General features: G+C 46.6%; 1 protein-coding gene across 5 annotated transcripts in view; it reads left to right on the top strand.

The window, feature by feature from the left end:
• Positions 1-4,342: 4,342 nt before the first annotated feature.
• Positions 4,343-15,815, top strand: part of G3bp2 (GTPase activating protein (SH3 domain) binding protein 2) — a 36,691-nt gene continuing 25,218 nt past the window's right edge. The window contains exon 1 of one of the 5 annotated variants that reach the window (XM_013020199.1): positions 4,343-4,554. The gene's annotated coding sequence lies outside the window, so the exon portion shown is untranslated. Of the gene's footprint in view, positions 4,770-4,975; positions 4,997-15,815 lie in introns of those variants that run through there. The other 4 variants (XM_013020194.1, XM_013020200.1, XM_013020195.1 and 1 more) reach the window with 4 other exon arrangements.

Below are 15,815 nucleotides of genomic sequence, written 5' to 3'. Positions count from 1 at the left end.
AAAAAAAAAAAAAAAAAAAGCCCCAAGACTGGTAATACAAAAAGAAAAAAAAAGAGGAAGAATAGCAATAAATATATACTTATATAGTCTAACTGTGTAGCCCAAGTGGGCCTCAAATCTGAGATTTTTCTGCCTCATCTTTCTAAGTATTGGAAGTACAGTTGTGTGGCACCATATTCAACTCTTCTTATGTTCCAAAAAAATATTTTTTTTGGGGGGGGGTCCAGACTTGGGGCCTGGGCGCTGTCCCTCAGCTCTTCAGCTCAAGGCTAGCGCTCTACCACTTGAGCCACAGCGCTACTTCTGGCTTTTTTCTTTTTGCTTATGTGGTGCTGAGGAATCGAACCCAGGGCCTCAGACATGCAAGGCAAGTGCTCCACTACTGAGCTACCTTCTCAGCCCTTATGTTCAAATTTTGTTTAAAAAAAATTTGTTTTGGGGGGCTGGGAAAGTGGCTCAGTGGTAGAGTGCTTGCCTCATATACATGAGGCCCTGGGTTCGATTCCTTAGCACCATATAAACAGGAAAAGCCGGAGTTTATTAGGAAGGGAATACACTTTCAATAGTCTGAAAGTGGGCCATCTTTAGCTTGAGAATGACAATGACTTTTACCCCCATACAAGTTTGTCCCCTTGCTAGGAACAGCTCAAGAGGCAGATTCAGCTGGCTCATGCCTGTAATCCTTGCTGAGATCTGAGGATCACAGTTCAAAGCTAGCCCGGGCAGGAAACTCTGTGAGACTCTTATCTTCCACCAGAAAACTGGAAGTGGCACTGTGGCTCAAATGCCTTGAGCTGAAAAGCTGAGGGACAGCTTCCAGGCCCAGAGTTCAAGCCCCACAACTGACCAAAAAAAAAAAAAAAAAAAAGAGGCAGATTCATTGTCTCTAAGAGACCTCTAGGCCAGGGTTTACTGGACTGTGTGGGCAAATTAAAGATCTAAAATTTTAGGGACTATTCCAGGACTCACTTTAGGCTGGAATGAAGCCTATCATTAATCCTTAGGTGAGTGGAATATTCAAAGAACTCATCTTGTGGTATTCCACCTTGACTTGTGGCAGCATAAGCTGGTTGAAAAGCTTACAGTTTTCTGAGACCTTCTGATGCCATCTTCCATTTTAGGTTTCCTTTACACTTCTTCATCATGGTTAGCTACCTATCAGTAAGAATGTTCTTGTTTTTTGCGGGGAGGGGAATTAGGTTTGAACTCTTGGTTTTTTGGTTTTTTTTTTTTTTGTCGTCGTGGGGCTTGAACTCTGGGCCTGGGCGCTGTCCCTCAGCTCTTCAGCTTAAGGCGAGTGCTCTACCACTTGAGCTACAGCGCCACTTCCAGTTTTCTGGTGGTTTATTGGAGATAGGAGTCTCACGGTCTTTTCTGCCCGAGCTGGCTTTGAACCGCGATCCTTAGATCTCAGCCTCCTGAGTAGCTAGGATTACAGGCGTGAGCCACCAGCACCCGGCTAGGTTTGAACTCTTGTACTTTATGAAAGTAGTCTACTGCTGGAGCTACACTCCTACACTCCCAATCCTCTTACATTTAAAAAATAATTTTATTGGTACTATTAATGTGTTGTACAGAAGGGCTACCGTTTCATTAGTCAGGTGATATATATATATGCATATATATATATGCATATATATATATATATATATATATATATATATGGACAGTGTCATCACCTGGGAACTTGTGAGAAATGAAAATTCTCTATCTGGGAAATCAGAACCTGTAGAAGGCTTAGTTTAACAAGCCTTCCAGGTGATTTTAGTGCTCATTAAGCTCTGAGACCCACTGCTCTACAGAACCATTTGCATCAGTGTTACAGAGTATATGGGGAAGAATAGCTTTGCACAGAGTCCCCAGATGAGTAGTACATTGTGGCAGCTATTACAAGGATAATATTGTGTGTGTGTGTGTGTGTGTGTGTGTGTGTGTGTGTGTGCAGGCATGCTTGGGTTTGAACTCAGGGTCTGGGCGGTGTCCCTGAGCTGCTCTTGCTCAAGGCTAAATAACACTTTACACTTGAACCATTGTTATATTTTCAGCTTTTTTGGTGATTAATTGGAGATAATAGTCTCACGGACTTTCCTGCTCAGGCTGGAGTTGGACCAAGATCCTCATCTATCAGCCCTGAGTAGCTAGGATTACAGGCACAAGCCACTGGCACCTTGCTACAAGGACCAGTATTCTATGTAGCTAGTTTTCTTCAAAGGCATGGTCTGTGAAATGAATGGCTGCTTGAGTAAATTAGTTCATCTTGTAAGCTTCACTTTCCTTATTTGCAAAGTGGGCATAAAAAAACAGTCCTTAGGGCGCTCGCCTTGAGCTGAAGAGCGCAGGGACAGCGCCCAGGCCGAGTTCAAGCCCCACAACTGACAAAAAAAACCCAAAAAAACAGTCCTTCATCTGGTTATTGTGAGGCTCGATTCCATAAATTAGAAGACTATCTGATTATATGTTATATTTGAAAGGCAATCTGAATGTATTATGAAAGGACAATCATCTCAGGTTCATTTCGTAAAAGTGATAGTCTGCCTATTGTTAGTTTTTAAAGACGTTGAGTAAGAAGCACACACGTGGTACTCAGGTAGGGGGTAGGTTTATTCATCGTTCCAGCTGGCACCAGGCCATGTTGGCACTCCACACGGCTGGGAGAAACCATCTGGCCCTGGCGGAGGCCTTATCTAGGGTAGGCCCAGTGAAAGGTGTGGCCACATCGAATACAGATGTGATCTCAGCAGACACAGATGTGACCTCTTCCAGGTGTGCCAGTTGCCTAGGTAACATGCAGGGACTGGGCTGAGACTTTGCTTCGAGGAGGGTGGAGTCTGCTCACCATCCAGGAGCGGACCTTACACTTACGTATTTTGCATATTCAAAATTTACCCCTTTAACCCTCATTCCAAAATTCTTCTGCAATTTTTGTGTGTATGCACACACACATGCACGCCTGCACCCATGTGTCCATGTGTGCTTGTCCTAGGGCTTGAACTCAGGTCTTTGGTCTATTTAGCTGTTTTACTCAGACTGGCGCTCTACCACTTGAACCAAAGCTCCACTTCTTTTTGTTGTTCTGTTCTGTGCCCACGTGCCCACTTGTGCTTGAACTCAGAGCCTGGGCTTGGGTCCATTAGTTGTTTCACTCAAGGCTAGCACTCTACCACTTGAACCACTGCTCCACTTCTGGCTTTTTTGGTGGTTGATTGGAGATAAGTCTCTCTTTGTCTGGGCTGGCTTCAAATCATGATCCTAGCCTCAGGAGTAGCTAGGATTTCAGGCATGAGCCACTAGGTCCCAGCTCGTGGTAAATAGGAGGAGAGAACCATGGACTTTGTCAGAGCTACCTTCAAACCAGGATCCTCAAGATTTTGAGCCTCCCAAGTCAGTAGGATTACTGGCATGAACTACCAGGGTCTAGCTTTTTCTGCTCTTTTGATATTCTCTGAACAGATTGCTAGATTTAAGAGGCAAGTAGAATCTTGACTACAAGATTTGACTCTTTCCCTGAATCAAGGTCAAGAGACAAGAGTTGTCCATACTAAGCCCTACGGGCAAATCTGGGCCTAGATCTGAGACAAGACTGTTATCTTGATCTTTCCTGGTATTTTTAGCCACTAGCTGTAGCGTATGAAATGCTTAATGCATTATTTTGCTACATCTTATTAAGACACTTAAGGGCCACATTAAAAAGTCTTCCCTCTATAGAACCCATAGCCCTGTTTTCCTGTGTTCCAGGGTTGCCCTCCAAAGGTTCATAATGTACATTGCTTTAAACTACTCGGGTGAACGTGACCTTGTCTGCCGGGACTTAAAACCCTCCATTTCCTAGATAGCTTTATCAACATAGGTGAGTTTAGCGTGCACACAGCTGAAGCCCCCGGCTGCATTTTCATGTCTGACTAGGGCAGCAACATGCAGACAACCTAATTCAGAAAGGCTACGGAGCTCCCTCCTTCCTGACACGAATAACGACACCAGGAATCTGGATCTGCAAAAGGCAGCGCGCCGCTGCAGCGAACCGGCTCGGGTTCGCGCCACCTGGAAGAAGGGCGGAGAGGCTACAAGCCTCGAGGCAGGAGAAAGGCAGCCTCCTTGTGACGTCAAATCAGCGGACTCCGGCCCCGGCTTCAGGCCGGTTCCGGTTCCCCGGCTTTCTGGGCGCGAGCGTGCGCGAGCGCGGCTGCGTACTGCGCGTGCTCCGCGGAGGGACGCGAAGGAGAAGGTTGGCCCGGGGCTGGCGGAGGCGGCGCGTGATTGGCTGGGGCCGCTCTGGGGGGTTCCCCGGCCCTGTCGGCAGGGGTAAAACAATAAGAGGGGGCGGCGGCAAAGGGGGCGGGACGTCCGTGTTCCTCGTCGCTCGCCGCACTGCTTGGCGCCCGGGAAGCGGTGGTTGTGGAGGGGGAAGACCGGCTCGCGGCTCTCCGGCTTCTGAGGCTTTTGGGGTTTGTCGGAGGAAGAAGGCGGCGCGAGCCCGGAGAACCCCGCCGCGGCCGACCCTCGGCGACTCTCCTGCTGACCTCCGCGAGCCTTACCCGCCGCCGCTGTTGGTTGGAGGTGTGTACGGGGGCCGGGCGGGGAGGTCGGTGTGGCGGTCGGAAGGGGACATTCCCCGCGCGCGCGCGCGAGCGTCGCGGCTCGCGGTAACCGTCCGGGGCCCGAGCTCCGGTGTCGGAGACGCTGCTGCGGCGGAGACGGAGATATTGTTCTAGCCGTCGGCTGCCTACGCCGCGGAGGGTGCGTGCGCGAGGAGCCGAGCCTTCTCCTCCGAGGTGAGCGCCGGGGAGGCTGCGTGGGAAGGGAGGTGGCCGCGCCGGCGCGCGCGGTCCGGTCCGGGGCCGCCGGGGGAGGGGGGTACAGGTGGGGCCGGGGCTCGGTGGGGGGGAGACCCGGGTGGCGAAGCAAGGAGGAGGAGGAGGACGCGGAGCTCCCGAAGCGGCGCCGGTGGAGCCTTCCACGGGGAGCGGAGCCGCGGGCTTCCCGGAGAAGATGTGCCCAGGTGCGGAGCCCACCTGCCTCGCCTGCTGTTCGTGTTGGCCGTGGCCTTGGGAGTGGGGACGCGGTGGCCGCCCCGCCCGTGGGGGAGGGGAAGGAGGCCGCGGCGGCGGCGGCCGCGGGAGCGGCGGGATCGACGCGGAGGCGAAAGTAGCGGCCTCCGGGCACCATTTCCGCGCACGGAAACGGAATCTGGGTTTGAAGGCAGCCGCCGCTTCCCTCACCCGATGCTCAGCGTTCGGGTACTCGGGTTATCTCGTGCGCGCCTCCTTCGTCCCCCCCCCCCCTTTTATTCAGGTGGTTTCCTGCTGACCCTATGCCTGAGTGCTTTAGGGAATGGATTTTTTCTCTCACACCCCACTTTTTTTGGGGGGGGGGAAGAACAGAGGGAATACAGATTTCTTAGATTGCGTGAATTTTGTTAGTCGAATCTGATCGAATTTTTCTTGCTTCTCTAAAATCATACTACTAAAGATGGCCCTATGCTGCTTTAGTTCTCCGCATAGACCGATTCCCTCCCCCCTCCCCCCACAAGACAACTAATTTATTTTAACGGAGTTTTGGGGACTCTGCCCTCTTTAAAAACAACACGTGCATCGAAGCTGGGATGAGAAAGTTGTCACCTCCTATGAAGTTGGGGTGAGATACAGATTGTAGGTTCAAGGCATCGTACCTCATACTATGTTAGCATTGTTCAAGTACCTGGCTCTAGGAGTCATTAGAGTATCTACACTGGAAGAGGATAGTAATTCCTTGACCAGTTCCATATTTGGCAGTTAAAATAACCCTAGGCATGTGGACCAAAATTTCTAAGTAAACACTAGACTTTGCCAAATCCACTGGTCCTTTTGTTATCCAAGACTCTTGGTCTTCAAAAATAGAAGAGGTATGTATGATCAGCTTGAATTTTAGTATCAAATTATGTATAGTTTCTTTGGTTACATTGCCTTGTACTATGCATGATTTAGCCTCTACAAATTATGAAAAATGGTCCAGGAATTGTAGGGAGGATGAGTCCTCTCAGATGGTTCAGATTGTTGAACATTCTGGGCTGTAATATTAGTGGTGGAGAACAAGCATCAAGAACACAGGGGCTGGCTGGCAATGTGGCTTAGTGGTAGAGTGCTTGCCTAGGAGGCATGAAGTCTTGGGTTTGATTCCTCAGCACCACATAAACAGAAAAAGCCAGATGTGGTGCTGTGGCAAAGGGATAGAGTGCTACTTTTGAGCAAAGGAAGCTCGGGGACAGTGCCCAGACCCTGAGTCCAAGCCCCAGGACCGGTGGGAAAAAAAAAAAAAGTATACAGTGCCCAGGGACTGGTTGGCTCACACCTGTAATCCTAGCTACCCAGGAAGTTGAGATCTGACAGTCAGGGTTCAAATCCAGACTGCGTGGAAGTTGTGAGACCAACAAAGCTGGAAGCAGAATTGTGGCTCCAGTGGTAAAACAGGGCCTGAGCAGAAAAGCTCAGACAATACTCAGGTACTGAGTTCTAGCACCAAGACCAACACTAAAAGAAAAAAAAATACAGAAATATCACTTGATAATTTAACAGTGAGCTAGATAGACTAAATGTAGGTGTAGTAGGAAAATGTTGGGATTGTTCTAGCGTGAAGTATTTGTTATCTATATTTGTATGAGATATTAAAAATCAAAGTTTTAGTAACAATTTATAACCAGAGTTTTTATTTGAGTGTATGTAGTACTGAGATTTAAACTCAGGGCTTCTTCTGAGCTCACTGAACTTTGTCATTGAAGGCTGGTGGTGTTGCTCTCCCACATTAGCCACACTAACAATTCCTTACAGCTTCTACATGCTGCAAAATTATTTTTCATTATAAAGGATTGAAACATAATCAGCTACTGGTGGTTCACACCTGTAATCCTATTTACTCAGGAGGCTGAGATCTGAGGATAATGGTTCAAAGCCAGCCAGGGCAGGAAAGTCCATGAGACTCTAATTTCTAATTAATCACAGAAAGAGCTAGAACTGACACTGTGGCTTAAGTGGTAAGAGGGCTATCCTTGAGTGAAAGGAGCCAGGACAGCGCCTAGGGCCAGAGTTGAAGAACCAGGACTGGCAAAAAAAAAGGAAATATTTTGTTTTTTGTGCTAGTCCTGGGGCTTGAACACAGGGCCTGGGCACTGTCCCTGAGCTTCCTTTGCTCAAGGCTAACACTCTACCACTTGAGACACACCTCTTCTCACCTTTTCTGTTTATTGTGGTATTGGGGAATTGAACCCAGGGCTTCATGCATGCTAGGCAAGCACTCTACCACTAAGCCAATTCTAGCCCTTTCCCCTTTTCCCCCCCATTATTATAAAGGTGATGTACAGAGGAACACATAAGTCAAAGACTACATTACTTTTTTTTTTTTTTTTGCCAGTCCTGGGGCTTGAACTCAGGTCTGGGCACTGTCCCTGAGCTTCTTTGGCTCAAGGCTAGTACTCTACCACTTGAGCCACAGTGCCACTTCCAGCTTTTTCTGTTTATGTGATACTGGGCTTTATGCATGCTAGGCAAGCACTCTATTACTCTACCACATTCCCAGCCCCTGAAATACAGTTTTCTATTGCCTTAGAGGGCCTTTATTTTCAACATGTATTTATGTTGGATGGGAGAACTACCATACACAGTGCTTTGTATGGGCTGTTCCTGAGATTTGAACTCAAGGCCTAGGCACTATGAACTTTTGTGCTCAAGGCTAGGGCTCTGCCATTGAGTCAGCTCCAATTCTGTTTTTTGGTGGTTAGTTGGAAACAGTTTTCATGAATTTTTCCTGCCTGGGCTAGTGTTGAACTGTAATACTCAGCTCTCTCTGCTGCTTAAGTAGCTAGGAATAGTGGCATGAGCCATTGGCACTTGGCTCCCTGAGCTTTTGTGCTCAAGGCTAGAGCTTTACCATCTGAGCCACAGTGTCATTTGTCACTTCAGCCTTTCTTGTGATTAATTGGAGAAACGAATTTGGAGGACTTTCTTGCTTGGGCTGCCTTCTAACCTTGATCCTCAGATCTCACCCTCCTAAGATTACAGATGTGAGCTACCAGCACCTGTGCTTTATTTTTTATTTTTATTTTGTCAGTTATGGGGCTTGAGCTCTGGGCCTGGGCATTGTCCCTCAGCTCTTCAGCTCAAGGCTAGTGCTCTATCACTTGAGCCACAGCACCACTTCCAGTTTTTTGAATGGCTAATTGGAGATAAGAATCTCATGGACTTTTCTGCCTGGGCTGGCTTTGAACCTTGATCCTCAGATCTCAGCCTCCTGAGTAACTAGGATTACAGGTGTGAGCCACCAATGCCCGGCTTTGTATTTTTGTTTGACAGTACTGGGAGCTGAACTCAGGGCCTTGAGCTTGCCACTCAGGTGCTCCACTTCAGTCAAGCCTCCCTACATGCTTAGTTTTGAAAAGCACAAACTTAAGGATTGCTTAAGAATTTATATTCATTTTAATTGACAAACAAGTAGTCATTCTCTGGTAGTCATTGCATAGTTGATAAGACAGATTGCTTTTTCTTCCAGAAACCTTGGCAATAGGTTCAGTTTCTTGTGTCTCAGCTCATTTTAATCTTCTAGTTTCTAAGTATTCTACTTTGAAGTCATAAGTTTTGTTAGGAATGACTGCTTCCTATTACATTACTATTCTATTCCTTTAAACTTTTTACTTTTTTTTCTTTCTTGATTTATTTGGCTATTCTTCCATTGCAGTTGGTGGAAACCAGATGTAAATAATGCTTCACTGGAAGCGGGAGACTCAATTTCACACCCTCTTTCTGTAACTGAGGACTAGGCTCTGTATCAGTTTTCTTTTCTGTAATAAAGCTAATACCCTATCTATGTCTAGGCAGTAATGACTTACATGCTATTTTTTGTGAGACAGCATTTCCTTTTGCCTATCCTGGGGCTTGAACTCAGAGCTTTTGGGGCCTGTCCCTAATCTTTTCTAAATGCCAGCCCTACAGTTTTAGCCACAGCTCCACTTCTGGCATTTTTAGGGACTAATTGGAGATACTGGCATTTTTAGGGACTAATTGGAGATAAGAATGTCATGTACTTTTTTTTCTTGGGCTGGCTTTCAATTCTGGTCCTCAGATCTCAGCCTCCTGAGTAGCTAGGATCACAAGAATGAGCTACCAATGCCAGGCCTGAAACTTTATTTCCAGTTAATCACCAAAAAGCTAGAAGTGGAGCTGTGTCTCTAGTGGTAGAGCACCAGCCTTGAGTGACCACACCCAGGGAGTTCAAGGGAGTGCCAGTACACACACCACACGCACACACAATATTTACTTTTCTAATTGTTGAAGTTATTTTAAGTAAAGACCATCAGAAAATTTGAAATGTTCCAATAATAATATGGGGCTGGCAGTAATAGGGTGCTGGCAACTGAAAATTGTTATAGTCTTTGATTCTGAACATGCATATTAACCTGCCTCCTGAGCTGTGAGTGAGCCCCTCCAAAGAGGATGTAAAAGTAAGCATCTTATGCAGATACAAGCTAATAGCACAGGTGTATTCTTTGTTGCGAAAAGTTTCTGGTGAAAAATACTACAGCTACCAGTGCTAGTGGCTTATGCCTGCAATCCTAGCTACTCAGGCTAAGATCTGAGGATCATGGTTCAAAGCCAACTCAGACAGAAAAGTCCCAGGAGACTCTTAATCTCCAGTTAACCACTCAAAGACTTAAAGTGGAGCTGTGACTTTAAAGTGGTGGAGCTGTAGCCTTGAGCAAAAGACCTTAGGAACAGCCCCCCCCCCAGCCCTGAGTTCAAGTCCTATAACCACAACAAAAAAATACTGCAACCCATTTATTTTATTTTTATTGTGAAAATACTGTACAGAGGAGTTACAATTACATGGGCAAGATAATGAGTACATTTCTTTTCTTTTTTTTTTTTGGGGGGGGTCTGGTTGTGGGCCTGAACTCTGTGCCTGGGCGCTGTCCCTCAGCTCTTCAGCTCAAGGCTAGCGCTCTACCACTTGAGCCACAGTGCCACTTCCGGCTTTTTTCTTTTTGTTTGTGTGGTGCTGAGAAATCGAACCCAGGGCCTCAGGCATGCAAGGCAAGAGCTCTACCACTGAGCCACCTTCCCAGCCCCAGTGAATACATTTCTTGTCAAGCATTGTGGCCTCCTCCTTTGTTTCCCCTTCCCATCCTCCCCTCCCCCCATTCAACAGCAACCCATTTTTTAAAAATATTTTTGGCCAGGCATCGGCAGGAGGCTGAGATTTGATAATGATCATGGTTCAAAGCCAGCCTGGGCAGGAAAGTCTGTGAGGCTCATCTCCAATAAACCAGTAGAATACCGGAAGTGGTGCTGGTGCTCAAGCGGTAGAGTGCTCGCTTTGAGCTGAAGATCTGAGGCACAGCGCCCAGGCCCAGAGTTCAAGTCCCTCGACTGACCAAAAAAAAATTTGTTTTGTGCTAGCACCAAGGTGCTTTTTTTTTTGTTGTTGTTTGTTTGCTTTTTTTTGCCAGTGCTGGGGCTTGCACTGAGCCTGTGCACTGTCCCTGAGCTTCTCTGGCTCAAGGCTAGCTCTGCCACTGGAGCCATAATGCCACTTCCAGTTTTCTGGTAGTTAATTGAAGATGAGAGTCTCTTTTCTCCCCCGGCTGGCTTTGAACCACAATCCTCAGATCTCAGCCTCCTGAGTAGCTCAGATTACAGGTATGAATGAGCCACCAGTGCCTGGCCTGAAGAGATTTTGAATATTAAATTCATTATTTTTTCCCATAATCTTGTTATGTGCAGACTAATGGTGGATGCTGCAAGGAAACTTTTTTTGTGCTGGTCTAGGGCTTGAACTCCGGGCATAAGCGCTGTCCCTGAGTTGTTTTGATCAAGGCTAGCACTTGAGGAGTTTCCTGCCTGGGCTGCTATCATCCATTTTCCCCATTCATTCATTTTGTGCTTGAATGAAGTCAATGTGTGGCCCAGGAAATGAAGATTGCAGAGTAAGTGATACAGTATACCAAGACATAGAATGTTACTGGAGAGGGCTGGGAAAGGGGCTCAGTGGTAGAGTGCTTGCCTTGCATGCGTGAGGCCCTGGGTTTGATTCCTCAGCACCACATAAGCAGAAAAAGCTGGGAGTGGTTGTGTGACTAAAGTGGTAGAGCACCTGTCTTGAGCTGAAGAGCTGAGGGACAGTGCCTAGGCCCAGAGTTCAAGTTCCACAACTGAGAAAAAACAAGAAAACAAACAAACTCCCCCTGTTACCAGAGAGAGTCACATAATGGAAAGCAAAGTTTGAGAGATTTAAGACCTTAGATGTCAGACTGCATTTTTAAAATTTTGTTTTGTTTTTGTTTCTGTTTTGTGCTGGTCCTGGGGCTTGAACTCTGGTCCTGGGATCCTTGAGGGTTTTCTTTTTTTCTGCCAGTTGTGGGGCTTGAACTCAGGGCCTGGGCACTGTCTCTGAGCTTCTTTGGCTCAAATCTAGCACTCTCACTTGAGCCACACCTCCACTTCTTGCCTTTTCTGTTTATGTGGTACTGAAGAATCGAACCCAGGGGTTCATGCATGCCAGGCAAGCACTAAGCCTCATTCCCAGCCCTCAGACTCCATTTCTTTGATGGATTTATGTCAAACTGCATGTGGATATTTGGGCCCTTCCTTCCTTCCTTCCTTCTTTCCTTCCTTCCTTCCTTCCTTCCTTCCTTCCTTCTTTCCTTCCTTCCTTCCTTCCTTCCTTCCATCATGGGGCTTGGGCGCTGTCCTTATGCTCTTCAGCTCAAGGCTGTTGCTCTACCGTGCCACTTGCACTTTTTTGGTGGTTAGTTGGAGATAAGAGTCTTAGGGACTTTCCTGCCTGGGCTGGCTTTGAACCGTGATCCTCAGATCTTAGCCTCTTGAGTAGCTGGGATTACAGGTGAGCCACTGGCTCCCGGCTAATATTTGGATTTCTTTTTTTTGGGGGGGGTCCGGTCGTGGGGCCTGAACTCTGGGTGCTGTCCCTCAGATTCTTCAGCTCAAGGCTAGTGCTCCACCACTTGAGCCACAGCGCCACTTTTGGCTTTTTTCTTTTTTCTTATGTGGTGCTGAGGAATCGAACCCAGGGCCTCATGCATGCAAGGCAAGCGCTCTACCATTGAGCCACCTTCCCAGCCCTAATATTTGGATTTCTAAGGAAGATTTTTTTTTTCTTTTTTATGCCAGTCTTGGGGCTTGAATTTGGGGCCTGGGTGCTCAAGGTTGAGTTAAAGCTCAACTCACGGCTTTTTTGGTGTTTGATTGGAGGTACTTTTTTTTCCTGGGCTTGCTTTAGAATAGTGATCTTCAGATCTCAGCCTCCTGAGTATCTAGGATTATAGGCATGAACTAATGGTGGCTGGTTTATGGAAGACTTTGAGGACATCTGGCTTATGAAAGATGTTTGAAGCCGGGCGCTGGTGGCTCACGCCTGTAATCCTAGCTACTCAGGAGGCTGAGATCTGAGGATCGCAGTTCAAAGCCAGCCCGGGCAGGAGAGACCGTGAGACTCCTATCTCCAATAAACCACCAGAAAACTGGAAGTGGCGCTGTAGCTCAAGTGGTAGAGCACTCGCCTTGAGCTGAAGAGCTGAGGGACAGCACCCAGGCCCAGAGTTCAAGCCCCACGACCGACAAAAAAAACAAAAAAGATGTTTGAGGAAGCATAAGATCTGAATTGAGCTGGGCTTTGTGGTTCACACTAATCCTAACTACTCAGAAGGCTGAGATCTGAGAATTGTGATTTAAAGCTAGCCTTTGAAGAAAAGTTCATGAGAGATTTATTTCCAATTATCCTGCAAAAAGCTGGAACCAGAGGTGTGGCTTAAGTGGTAGAGCACCAACCATGAGCAGAAAAGGCTTGGATCTGGAAGCCCTGAACAAGTCCCAGTATTAACAACTGTTAGCAAACTTAAGATTAATTAGACTTTGCAAGAAAACCATGCAGACATCCCCGTACAGAGAGAGAACAAAGAAAGGTTTATTGCCGGGAAAGGGCCTAACAAGACACCTTCTCACAAGGGAGCAGTGAGAAGAAGCACCGGCTATTGTTTGTCTGGGGTGACCTATATAACCTAGGGGGTTTAAGGAGGGGCTAGAAGGTACTGAGAGGTAGAGACCCTGGTGTAGACATGTGGGCCAAGGGCTTCATCATGGTGGACTAGGATTTATGGCTGCTGTCCTACAACTGCCCCGACCTGAAGGTCACTCTAAGGGGCTCTTGCTGCTTTTTATGGTGGTAGCTGCCCCAGAGGAGTGCCATCCCAAGGTAAAGGGGGTTGGAGGCTGATTATTTACTGCCTTTACTACATGGCCTAGTGCTGCCTAGGAAGGGAGCATGCTAAGCTGTGGAGAAGGGAAGGAGTGGATAAGCTATGGGAAGGGACTCATTTTACTAACAACAATACAAAACATCTGAATTGATTGGGAGTGAAAAGGAAGGTACTAGTTCTAAGAGACTTGTTTGGAATAGTTGAGGTTTAGGAGGTAAAAGCCATTTTATTATAACTAAGTTTTCAGGAAAGCTGAGAAGGAAGACATCAATTTTCTGTATGAAGATTGGCTTGTGAGATTGCATGTGAGAATTCAGCACTTGGTTAGAAATAGTAACATTTGAGCTTATGGTGAAGGTTATATATATATTTAGGTAGATAAGGAGCTTGAAGCCATTAAAGTCTGAAATTGTCTAGCAAGTATCAGTTTAGCAGGAAGGTTGTTGCCTTGTCATTCAACTCTTACAAAGTTAGGAAGATAGATTGGAGGCATGGCTCAATAGTAGAGCACCAGCTATGAGCAGAATAGCTGTGTGAGAGCATGAAGTCCTGAATTCAAGATGTGCATTCTTAGACTCAATAAATCAATCTTCTTATTTAAGAAAGGACAAAGAGACTGGCAAGGTGGCTCAGTGGTAGAGTGCTTGACTTGCATGCATGAGGCCCCGGATTCAATTCCTCAGCACCACATAAGCAGAAAAAGCCAGAAGTGGGGCTGACACTCAAGTGGTAGAGCGCTCGCCTTGAGCTGAAGAGCTGAGGGACAGCGCCCAGGCCCGGAGTTCAGGCCCCACGACCGACCAAAAAATAAAAAAAGAAAAAAGAAAGGACAAAGAAAGGTCACCATTGATACTGAGGGAGAATTGAGGAAAAGACATTGCAATTTTGAGAAATGTGAACTCTAGAGAATTTCAGTTGAGAACTAAAAGGAAAATGGTGAAGAGGAATCATAAGAGTTGTAAAATTACTTAGAATTTAGGGCAGAATATAAATGATAAAATACTATGTGTTAAAGGCCCAAAGTTCTTAGAAAATTTAGAGGAAAGATTTAGGATTTTTAAGGGTCACAGTATATTTAATTGGGCCCATCTGAATGTATAAGGCTTTAGTTGTTACAGATAGGAAGGTATGGAATGACTATGCATAAAAGTCCAAAACCCTGTTTCTTAGAGTCCTTAGGGGTGGTCATGAGGCTTGAACTCTGGGCCTGTGTGCTGTCCCTGAGCTCTTCAGCTAAAGGTGAGCACTCTACCACTTGGTCACAGTGCCACTTCTGGTTTCCTGGTGGTTTATTGGAGATGTGTCCCATGGACTTCACTGCCTTGGCTGGCTTTGAACCGTTGTCTTCAGATCTCAGTCCCCTGAGTAGCTAGGGTTACAGGCATGAGCCACTGGTGCCTGGCTTTCTTAGAGTCTTTTTTTTGTGTGTGGGGGTCCCGTTCGTGGGGCCTGAACTCTGGGCCTGGGCGCTGTCCCTCAGCTCTTCAGCTCAAGGCTAGCGCTCTACCACTTGACCACAGCGCCACTTCTAGCTTTTTTCTTTTTGTTTATGTGGTGGTGAGGAATTGAACCCAAGGGCCTCAGGCATGCAAGGCAAACACTCTACCACTGAGCCACCTTCCCAGCCCCTTTCTTAGAGTCTTGAATCCCATTTCCTTTGTGGGTATAAAAATGTTCATTTATTTTATTTTTTTTTGTTTTTTATTTGCCAGTCGTGGGGCTTGAACTCAGGGCCTGGCTGCTGTCCCTGTGCTCTTCTGCTCAAGGATAGTGGTCTCCCACTTTGAGACAGTGTCACTTCCAGTTTTTGAATGGTTTATTGGAGGTAAAAGTCTCATGGACTTTATTCCCCAGGCTGACTTTGAACCACAATGCTCAGATCTTAGGTGTCTAGTTCAGAGTATGTTTCTATTTCTCCCTACCTTAACCTTTTTAGACTAAATCCTTGCTAAAACTAAAAAAATTAAAGTCTGGATTGAAACTTACAGTGATCAGCTATCAGACATTTGAATAACTGTGATTCTTTTTGTATTATATTGAACCTTAAATCCACATTCTCAAATTTCATTCTACTATGTTGTCAGAATTGTGCATCCATATTAATGTAGCCTGAGACTTATATCAGAGATATCCTAAATTTACTTTGGTTGTTGTTGTCGTTTGTTGTTGTGAGGCTTGAACTTTGGGCCTGGGCGTTGTCCCTCAGTGCTTCTTCAGCTCAAGGTGCTCTACTAATTGATCCACAGTGCCACTTCTAGTTTTCTGGTGGCTTATTGGAAATAAGAGTCTCACGGACATTCTTGCCTAAGTCCTGCCTGGCCTGGCTTTGAACCATGATCCTCAGATCTCAGCTTCCTAAGTAGCCAGGATTACAGGCGTGAGCCACCAGCACCCAGTTTAAATTTGCCTTTTTTGGGGGGGGGGTCCAGTCATGGGGCTCTTCAGTTCAAGGCTAGCGCTCTACCACTTGAGCCACAGCACCACTTCGGGTTTTTTCTTTTTGCTTATGTGGTGCTGAGGAATCGAACCCAGGGCCTCAGGCATGCAAGGCAAGTGCTCTACCACTGAGCCACCTTCCCAG

The sequence above is a fragment of the Dipodomys ordii genome, unplaced genomic scaffold, assembly GCF_000151885.1.
Source record: "Dipodomys ordii isolate 6190 unplaced genomic scaffold, Dord_2.0 Scaffold49, whole genome shotgun sequence".
Lineage (NCBI taxonomy): Eukaryota > Metazoa > Chordata > Mammalia > Rodentia > Heteromyidae > Dipodomys > Dipodomys ordii.
The sequence above is the reverse complement of the archived record's forward strand: the minus strand, read 5'-3'. Positions and strand labels throughout refer to the sequence as shown.